General features: G+C 43.3%; 1 protein-coding gene across 3 annotated transcripts in view; it reads left to right on the top strand.

Annotated features, from left to right (window-relative positions):
• Positions 1-4,133: 4,133 nt before the first annotated feature.
• LOC123741670 (nuclear body protein SP140-like protein) overlaps positions 4,134-9,498 on the top strand; it is a 34,827-nt gene continuing 29,462 nt past the window's right edge. The window contains exons 1-2 of one of the 3 annotated variants that reach the window (XM_082973609.1): positions 4,135-4,670; positions 5,131-5,238. The gene's annotated coding sequence lies outside the window, so the exon portion shown is untranslated. Of the gene's footprint in view, positions 4,671-5,130; positions 5,239-9,498 lie in introns of all 3 variants that reach the window. The other 2 variants (XM_045714956.2, XM_045714955.2) reach the window with 2 other exon arrangements.

Genomic DNA, 9,498 nt, shown 5'->3' with positions numbered 1-9,498 from the left:
CTGCTCAAACCTTCTCCAACCTATCTCCTGATTCTGCCTCCTCAACCCTCCTCTCCTCCCTTTCTGCATCCTTTGATTTTCTCTGTCCCCTATCCTCCAGGCCGGCTCGGTCCTCCCCTCCTGCTCCGTGGCTCGACGACTCACTACGAGCTCACAGAACAAGGCTCCGGGCAGCCGAGCGGAAATGGAGGAAAACTCGCCTCCCTGCGGACCTGGCATCCTTTCACTCACTCCTCTCTACATTCTCCTCTTCTGTCTCTGCTGCTAAAGCCACTTTCTACCACTCTAAATTCCAAGCATCTGCCTCTAACCCTAGGAAGCTCTTTGCTACCTTCTCCTCCCTCCTGAATCCTCCTCCCCCTCCCCCCCCTCCTCCCTCTCTGCGGATGACTTCGTCAACCATTTTGAAAAGAAGGTTGACGATATCCGATCCTCGTTTGCTAAGTCAAACGACACCGCTGGTCCTGCTCACACTGCCCTACCCTGTGCTTTGACCTCTTTCTCCCCTCTCTCTCCAGATGAAATCTCGCGTCTTGTGACGGCCGGCCGCCCAACAACCTGCCCACTTGACCCTATCCCCTTCTCTCTTCTCCAGACCATTTCCGGAGACCTTCTCCCCTTCCTCAACTCGCTCATCAACTCATCCTTGACCGCTGGCTACGTCCCTTCCGTCTTCAAGAGAGCGAGAGTTGCACCCCTTCTGAAAAAACCTACAGTCGATCCCTCCGATGTCAACAACTACAGACCAGTATCCCTTCTTTCTTTTCTCTCCAAAACTCTTGAACGTGCCGTCCTTGGCCAGCTCTCCTGCTATCTCTCTCAGAATGACCTTCTTGATCCTAATCAGTCAGGTTTCAAGACTGGGCATTCAACTGAGACTGCTCTTCTCTGTGTCACGGAGGCTCTCCGCACTGCTAAAGCTAACTCTCTCTCCTCTGCTCTCATCCTTCTAGACCTATCTGCTGCCTTTGATACTGTGAACCATCAGATCCTCCTCTCCACCCTCTCCAAGTTGGGCATCTCCGGCGCGGCCCACGCTTGGATTGCGTCCTACCTGACAGGTCGCTCCTACCAGGTGGCGTGGCGAGAATCTGTCTCCGCACCATGCGCTCTCACCACTGGTGTCCCCCAGGGCTCTGTTCTAGGCCCTCTCCTATTCTCGCTATACACCAAGTCACTTGGCTCTGTCATATCCTCACATGGTCTCTCCTATCATTGCTATGCAGACGACACACAATTAATCTTCTCCTTTCCCCCTTCTGATAACCAGGCGGCGAATCGCATCTCTGCATGTCTGTCAGACATATCAGTGTGGATGACGGATCACCAGCTCAAGCTGAACCTCGGCAAGACGGAGCTGCTCTTCCTCCCGGGGAAGGACTGCCCGTTCCATGATCTCACCATCACGGTTGACAACTCCCTTGTGTCCTCCTCCCAGAGTGCTAAGAACCTTGGCGTGATCCTGGACAACACCCTGTCGTTCTCCGCTAACATCAAGGCGGTGACCCGATCCTGTAGGTTCATGCTCTACAACATTCGCAGAGTACGACCCTGCCTCACACAGGAAGCGGCGCAGGTCCTAATCCAGGCACTTGTCATCTCCCGTCTGGATTACTGCAACTCGCTGTTAGCTGGGCTCCCTGCCTGTGCCATTAAACCCCTACAACTCATCCAGAACGCCGCAGCCCGTCTGGTGTTCAACCTTCCCAAGTTCTCTCACGTCACCCCGCTCCTCCGCTCTCTCCACTGGCTTCCAGTTGAAGCTCGCATCCGCTACAAGACCATGGTGATTGCCTACGGAGCTGTGAAGGGAACGGCACCTCCATACCTTCAGGCTCTGATCAGGCCCTACACCCAAACAAGGGCACTGCGTTCATCCACCACTGGCCTGCTGGCCCCCCTACCTCTGAGGAAGCACAGTTCCCGCTCAGCCCAGTCAAAACTGTTCGCTGCTCTGGCACCCCAATGGTGGACCAAGCTTCCTCACGACGCCAGGACAGCGGAGTCAATCACCACCTTCCGGAGACACCTGAAACCCCACCTCTTTAAGGAATACCTAGGATAGGATAAAGTAGTCCTTCTAACCCCCCCCCCCCCTTAAAAGATTTAGATGCACTATTGTAAAGTGGTTGTTCCACTGGATATCATAAGGTGAATGCACCATTTTGTAAGTCGCTCTGGATAAGAGCGTCTGCTAAATGACTTAAATGTAATGTAAATGTTATTACAAACGAAGTGAGTGTGTGTATATGTATGTAAGTGTTTGTGTGTGTGTGTGTGTGTGTATATTATAATTTCCCATCATAAAAATATATCCCCAATCCCCAATCAAATACCTTCATCGATACCACACATTTTTTTTAAATAAAAATCTGTATTTTTTTCTCCAATCTGGCAAACCTCATAAAATTCGACATAGCCTTGTATAAAATGCATTATGAAACAAATGGTGTAATGTACATGAATAAGTGGAGCCTTGTATTAAATGCATTATGAAGAAAATTGTGTAGACCTACTGTTACCTACACACACACAAAAAAAGACCTTTCTGACAACAAGTGCACCAGTATCCCAAAGTATTAAGAGAAAACAAGCATAGAAAACAGTATTGGCAGCAATAAAATAAAAATAAAACCACATAAGGCTACTATTATATTATAATTATTCAGTGACAACCTAGTTGATTAACAATATTGGGTTGTTAACACGTTTGTTTTTAATATAAATAAATGTGGGACACAAGAAAAAGGCAGCGTAGAACACCATTGCCCATCATGCATTGCTCTAATAACTCATAATAAGTTTGCCCCCCAAAAATGTATTTTCTTAGGAATTAAGTCGCATAAAGATTTGTGTATTTTTCTTTGAATTAAGTCGCACAAAAATTTGTGTATTTTCCTACTAATTAAGTCGCACGAAAATGTGTGTTTTCCAACAAATTAAGCCACACAAAAACAATAAAAAATGCACGAAATCTGCTGAAATACTTTTTTTGTACATATTTGCACGAATTGAGTGTGAAATTGTGATGCCCTGTTTGTGGGAGGGACGGTTTTGTGGTTCACATGAAATCTGCCAACCCGCTCATGGCCTATGACGGCAGATGACGAGTGCGGTATTTTCTGTGCTAAACTGACCAAGATGCCACTCCAACAACACATAAAACCTAACATAATTCTGCTCAATTTCTCTCGACCAGTGGCATATGGCCTTTTTAGGTGAGCGCTGATGCCGCACTATGATAAGCAGTGCCCTCTTTGTCAAAGGCAGGGATGCAAAATATTTATCTTGTCCATTCCCAGCCTGCTCCACCAACATTCCATAAAAAAACAAATCTAACATAAATTATGTAGCAGATATAGCATATGGTGGAATGAGTATGTGGCCTTTGCTGTAGCCTACAGGCCAGAGATAAAAATGTAATGAGATGGAAACCTTTTTCATAAGGGTTCTCCAAACAAATAGCCGAACCTAAATGGCGCCCAATCAAATATAAAATGTGCTGACATGTTAACAAACAACATATCCTGAAAACAGGACAGGTCAAAGTAAAATTTACCATATGGAATGGACAACCAGGCTTCTCACAACTGCTGTCCATGAGTTTCTTCCCATACATCAGTGGTTTCAAGTTTGTATCTGTATATTCTTTTACGAGCTAATGGTAGCGAAAAAGAAAATACTTCTGCATTTTCCAAACTGTCAACACATTGCATATAGGCTCAGGATAACTAAGGATAAAGTTGGTAAGCTGATATTCAGAGCTTAAATAGCCAATCAGGACTAATAAAGCCAATGCCGGTGGGTCTACCATATCGATGGGCATTCATAAAATTCGATTGGGGGCCGACATGGTTCAGATTTTGTCTGTTCTGGGCCAGCTTTGATTTGGCCCAAACGTAGACGCCTATAAATTACGTATTTTCAACTTTCATTCAGTACCAAAAATGAACCTGATTTCAACATCTGGAAAATACATATTTTCACCTTTCATTCAGAACCTAAATTGAACCTAACTTCAACGTCTTGAAAATACGTATAGTAGAGGTCTTTTTAACGTCATTTTGCTAACTTGGGACTATTCTCGTAAGGGGCGGCAATTTTGTTGTCTCGCCTAGCGCGACCAGGACAGGCCCGTCACGTGAGCACTTTCACTTTCCAAACGTCATTTGAAGTGGCTTTCCGTGCTGGCGGGAGATCTATTTTATCTTCGAAAATAACAATAACAACATGTTGTAGGCCTACAGATGAAAACACATGATTGCGTCCATCGTCTAAACTGGAATGTAGAGTATTTTCGTCTCGATTGCTTTTGCGCGTCGATCGTCTGAATGAATCTATCCACCCTGGGCCTGTACTGAAATGTAAATAGCCTATTCATTTCTGAATCTATATGTGCAACCCAATATGAACAGGTTCCTTAATTATTCAACTGTTAATAATATTCAGTCACCTGGTAAATATAGCAATTTTTTCAACAAAGAAAACTGAATTGAAGAGGGGAACTGCAGTTGCGATCGGCGCCAATGGACCCGTTGGATTTTCTGACAGATAAGCAGTTACTGCAGTTTTTCCACTGTAGTAGGACAGAAATGTCGTGCATGGAGCAACCACACACCTTTCTTAACCAGCTCCGAGACCACCACCTCATTCCGGAAGAAATGTACAAGGTGAGCAGTAGAGACCTTAACATTTCTATAGACATACCCACCCACTCAAAGGTTACATTTAATCCCATCGGTCACAAAAACATGTAGGCCTACTTTACAGGCTTTAAATACGTTAAAGTTGTACTTAACATAAGTCACATATTATGCATTATTAAGGTGAAGTATGATTCAGAGAAGTTTCATTCGATTTCTCAAAATTGTCACAAGACAAGGATAAATCTCCAAGGTTCAGACCTAGTTTTACACCAGAAGTCTGTATTCAACAGCTTCAAAAAATAAATATTGTTGAAATGTTTTAATAGTTTAATGTTTTAAGGGTCTAGTTATATAGGCAATGTGCCTTAATTTTCAATAAATTCATTTTAAAGGTGTCATCATGAATTTGACAGTAATTTATGGCGTTGAACGCTGAGCTGTAGTCAATGAATAGCATTCTCACATAGGTGTTCCTTTTGTCCAGGTGTGAAAGGGCAGTGTGGAGTGCAATAGAGATTGCATCATCTGTGGATCTGTTGGTGCAGTATGCAAATTGGACTGGATCTGAGGTTTCTGGGATAATGGTGTTGATGTGAGTCATGACCAGCCTTTAAAAGCATTTCATGGCTACTGATGTGAGTGCTACGGGTCGGTAGTCATTTAGGCAGGTTACCTTAGTGTTCTTGGGCACAACTGAGCACTACCCTGTGGCTCAGTTGGTAGAGCATGGTGTTTGCAACGCCAGCATGGTGTGTGCAACGCCATGGTTGTGGGTTTGATTCCCACGGGGGGCCAGTACAGAAAAAAAAAAAAAAAGAATTCATGAAATGAAATGTATGCATTCACTACTGTAAGTCACTCTGGATAAGAGTGTCTGCTAAATGACTAAAATGTAAAATGTAAAAAATGTGGTCTGCTTGAAACATGTTGGTATTACTGACTCAGACGGAGAGGTTGAAAATGTCAGTGAAGACACTTGTCAGTTGGTCAGCGCATGCTTGGAGTACACGTCCTGATAATTTGTCTGGCCCTGCGGCCTTGTAAATGTTGACCTGTTTAAAGGTCTTACTCACATTGGCTGTGGAGAGTGTGATAACAGCTGATGCTCTCATGCATGTTTCAGTGTTACTTTCCTCAAAGCGAGCATTATAGTTATTTAGCTTGTCTGGTAGGCTCGTGTCACTGGGCAGCTCTCGGCTGTGCTTCCCTTTGAAGTCTGTAGTAGTTTGCAGGCCCTGCCACATCCGACGAGCATCGTAGCTGGTGTACGACTATTCGATCTTAGTCCTGTATTGATGCTTTGCCTGTTTGATGGTTCATCGGAGGGCATAGCGGGATTTCTTATAAGCTTCCGGGTTAGAGTCCTGCTCCTTGAAAGCGGAAGCTCTACCCTTTAGCTCAGTGTGAATGTTACCTGTAATCCATGGCTTCTGGTTGGGGTATGTGCGTACAGTCACTGTGGGGACGACGTCCTCGATGCACTTATTGATAAAGCCAGTGACTGATGTGGTGTACTCCTCAATGACGTCGGAAGAATCCCGGAACATATTCCAGTCTGTGCTAGCAAAACAGTCCTGTAGTTTAGCATCTGCTTTGTTTGACCACTTTTTTATAAACCGAGTCACTGGTGCTTCCTGCTTTAATTTTTGCTTGTTAGAAGGAATTAGGAGGATAGAATTATGGTCAGATTTGCCAAATGAAGGGCGAGGGAGAGCTTTGTACGCGTCTCTGTGTGTGGAGTAAAGGTGATCTAGAATTGTTTTCCCTCTTGTTGCACATTTAACATGCTGATAGAAATTAGGTAAAACTGATTTAAGTTTCCATGCATTAAAGTCCCCGGCCACTAAGAGCGCCGCCTCTGGATGAGAATGTTCCTGTTTGCTTATGGCAGTATGCAGCTCATTGAGTGCGGTTTTAGTGCCAGCATCGGTCTGTGGTGGTGTGTACTGTAGAAAGCTACGAAAAATACAGATGAAAACTCTCTTGGTAGATAGTGTGGTCTACAGCTTATCATGACATACTCGAGACTTCCTTATCATACAACCTCAAGACTTCCTTAGATATCGTGCATCAGCTGTTGTTTACATAAATGCATAGGTCCCCACCCCATGTCTTACCAGAGGCTGCTGTTCTGTCCTGCCTGTAGAGTGTATAACCCAACAGCTGTATGTTCTTAATGTCGTCGTTCAGCCACGACTCGGTGAAACATAACATATTACAGTTTTTAATGTCACGTTGGTAGGATAAACGTGCTTTCAGTTCATCCCATTTATTTTCCAGCGATTGAACGTTAGCTAGCAGGACGGAAGGCAAGGGCAGATTAGCCACTCATTGCCTGATCCTCACAAGGCACCCTGATCTCTTTCCACGAAATCTCAGTTTTCTTCTCCAGCGAATAACAAGGATCTGGGCCTGGTATTATATCCCTCCCGTCCGACTCATTGAAGAAGAACTCTTCATCCAGTTTGATGTGAGAAATCGCAGTTCTGATGTCCAGAAGATTTTTTTCGGTCATAAGAGACGATAGCAGCAACATTATGTTACGAACAACGCGAAAAAACAAACAAAATAGCATGGTTGGTTAAGAGCCGATAAGACGGCAGCCTTCCCCTCCGGCGCCATCACTACAACCAATCTGTCCCCTATACATTTTAAATTGATGGGGCACTATAACCACATATGAGTTAAATTGGTACAGCATTCTTAATCACGGGTGCAATAAATATAGCCTCTTACAAGGTATGCCTCAAAATATGTTAACGGTACAGAAACAACAATACCATAGACCCACTATTGGTCAAAAGATTTTCTGTGGGGTGGAATTATAGTACCATTCAAAATACAGTAATTCTACCAAAATGCAACATTTATAGTATGCTGCAGTAAAACATTTAATTTTTCATTTTTTACTGTTGATAATACCTCAAATGACCGTATAAATTAGTTTTCCATTACAGTGTTGAATCCATGATGCTCGTTGGGTTATGGATATACTTTCAAAAGTATCTTACTGATGATTTTACCATTATCCATGAGCCATTATTCAATATGTTTAAAGCAGTGATTTTGACTGTAAATATTGGCCATGTATAGACCCATAAACTGAATTAATGTAATAACTGATCAAATATGTTATGTCAATAGGTTTGTTTAGTGTCTCTTACACAATGGTAGACCTTGCTGAATAGTCACAAGGGTACCTGGTTTATCAGAGTATCGAACCTGGTTCGTATGGGTATGTGTGCTGAGATATGCAGGTGTAGATACAGTTTATATTAGTTGTGGGACTCATAAAAAGTGTAGACCCGGTTTGTAGGAGTACTGGAGCTGAGGTGCAGGGCCATAGCCAGGGTCTGAGTTTTAGACTTTTTTTTTCAAACTCTAAAATGCTGTTTGGAGAACAGCAAAACAAGCAAAAAAAAACTACAACCATTATCACATTAGTTGCTGACGCTTCAGTCACCTCAGTTGATCTACAAACACATAGCCTATTAACTATACAATTAGCCGCTACATGTTAACTCACATTAACTCAGCACCGGGATTGAAAATTATAATTGAATATGTATAGCGGGATCTGTGAGCAGAAAAAGTATTTTGTTAACAAAAGGTAAACAAATACGTTTGCTTAATATAACGTTTTTGTGGTTGCAGTTTTACAGCTAATTTCCTTCAATTCTACACATTTTGCCATGTGGTGGGGATACGTTTTTGCAGTTTTAAAAGCTACTTAAGAGACATGGGCTAATTGAGTGACTGTCAGTGAGTGACATAACGAGGAAAACTGCTGATGTACAACCAAGTTTCAAAATTGCGTCTTGTGTACTATTCTACTATTCAAACTCTCAACAGCAAGTTGAGACCCCGACTGAGTTCCCCCCACACCAAAAAAGTATTTATTTTATTTAATTCAAAAACATCACAGAGGTCCGGACCTCGGTGTCCTCATATGTAGCTACGGCCCTGCTGTGCAGGGGTAGACCTGGTTACAGTTTATGAGTAATCGGGCTTTGTCACATTTAAACCTGGCTTAGTTGACTAGCTGGATATACAGGTAACTGAAAAAATGAAATAAACACTTAAAATTAAAGTTCTGGCGGCTCTGTTGTGGTGTGGGGTGCATTTTCCTGGTGTGGTTTAGGTTTACTCAATATCTTAGAGGGCAAAGTAAACACCAATAAATACACAGCCATTCTGAGTGATCACCTTCAATCTATGATGAGTCATTTCTCACCTGATGGGAGTGGTCTCTTCCAGGATGACATTGCCCCTATCCACAGGGCAAGAGTGGTCACTGAATGGTTTGATGAGCATAAAAACATTGAAAACCATATGCCATGGCCGTCTCAGTCACCAGATCTCAACCAAGTTGAACACTTATAGGAGATTCTGGAGCGGTGCCTGGGACAGCTTTTTCCACGAGCATCAACAAAACACGAAATGATGGAATTTCTCATGCAAGAATGGTGTCACATCCCTTCAATAGATATCCATACACTTGTAAAATCTATGCCAAGGCGCATTGAAGCTGTTCTGACGACTTGTGGTGGCCCAGCGCCCTATTAAGACACATTATATTGTTCTTTCCTTTATTTTGTCAGTTATCTGTAGGTTACTGTTGGTGACTTGGGGAATACAGGCCTAAGGAAAGTGGGTAACAGGGCTGATATAGGCAAGTAACGGGGATGAGGTGTATTGGCAAAGGACCTGGGGTTTATGATTGGTAAATAGGGCATTTAGGGCTAGGATATTGGTGTATGGGTACTTGATTGTATCAATATTAGGGTATTGGCATGTGGGTGTTAGGGTTAGGGCATAGGAGTAACAGGGCTGGGGTGTGTGAGTAATTGGG

Source organism: Salmo salar, chromosome 03 (assembly GCF_965601325.2).
Source record: "Salmo salar chromosome 03, fSalSal1, whole genome shotgun sequence".
In the NCBI taxonomy this organism is placed as follows: domain Eukaryota; kingdom Metazoa; phylum Chordata; class Actinopteri; order Salmoniformes; family Salmonidae; genus Salmo; species Salmo salar.
Note: the sequence above shows the minus strand (reverse complement) of the source record. Positions and strands in the feature narration are given on the sequence as shown.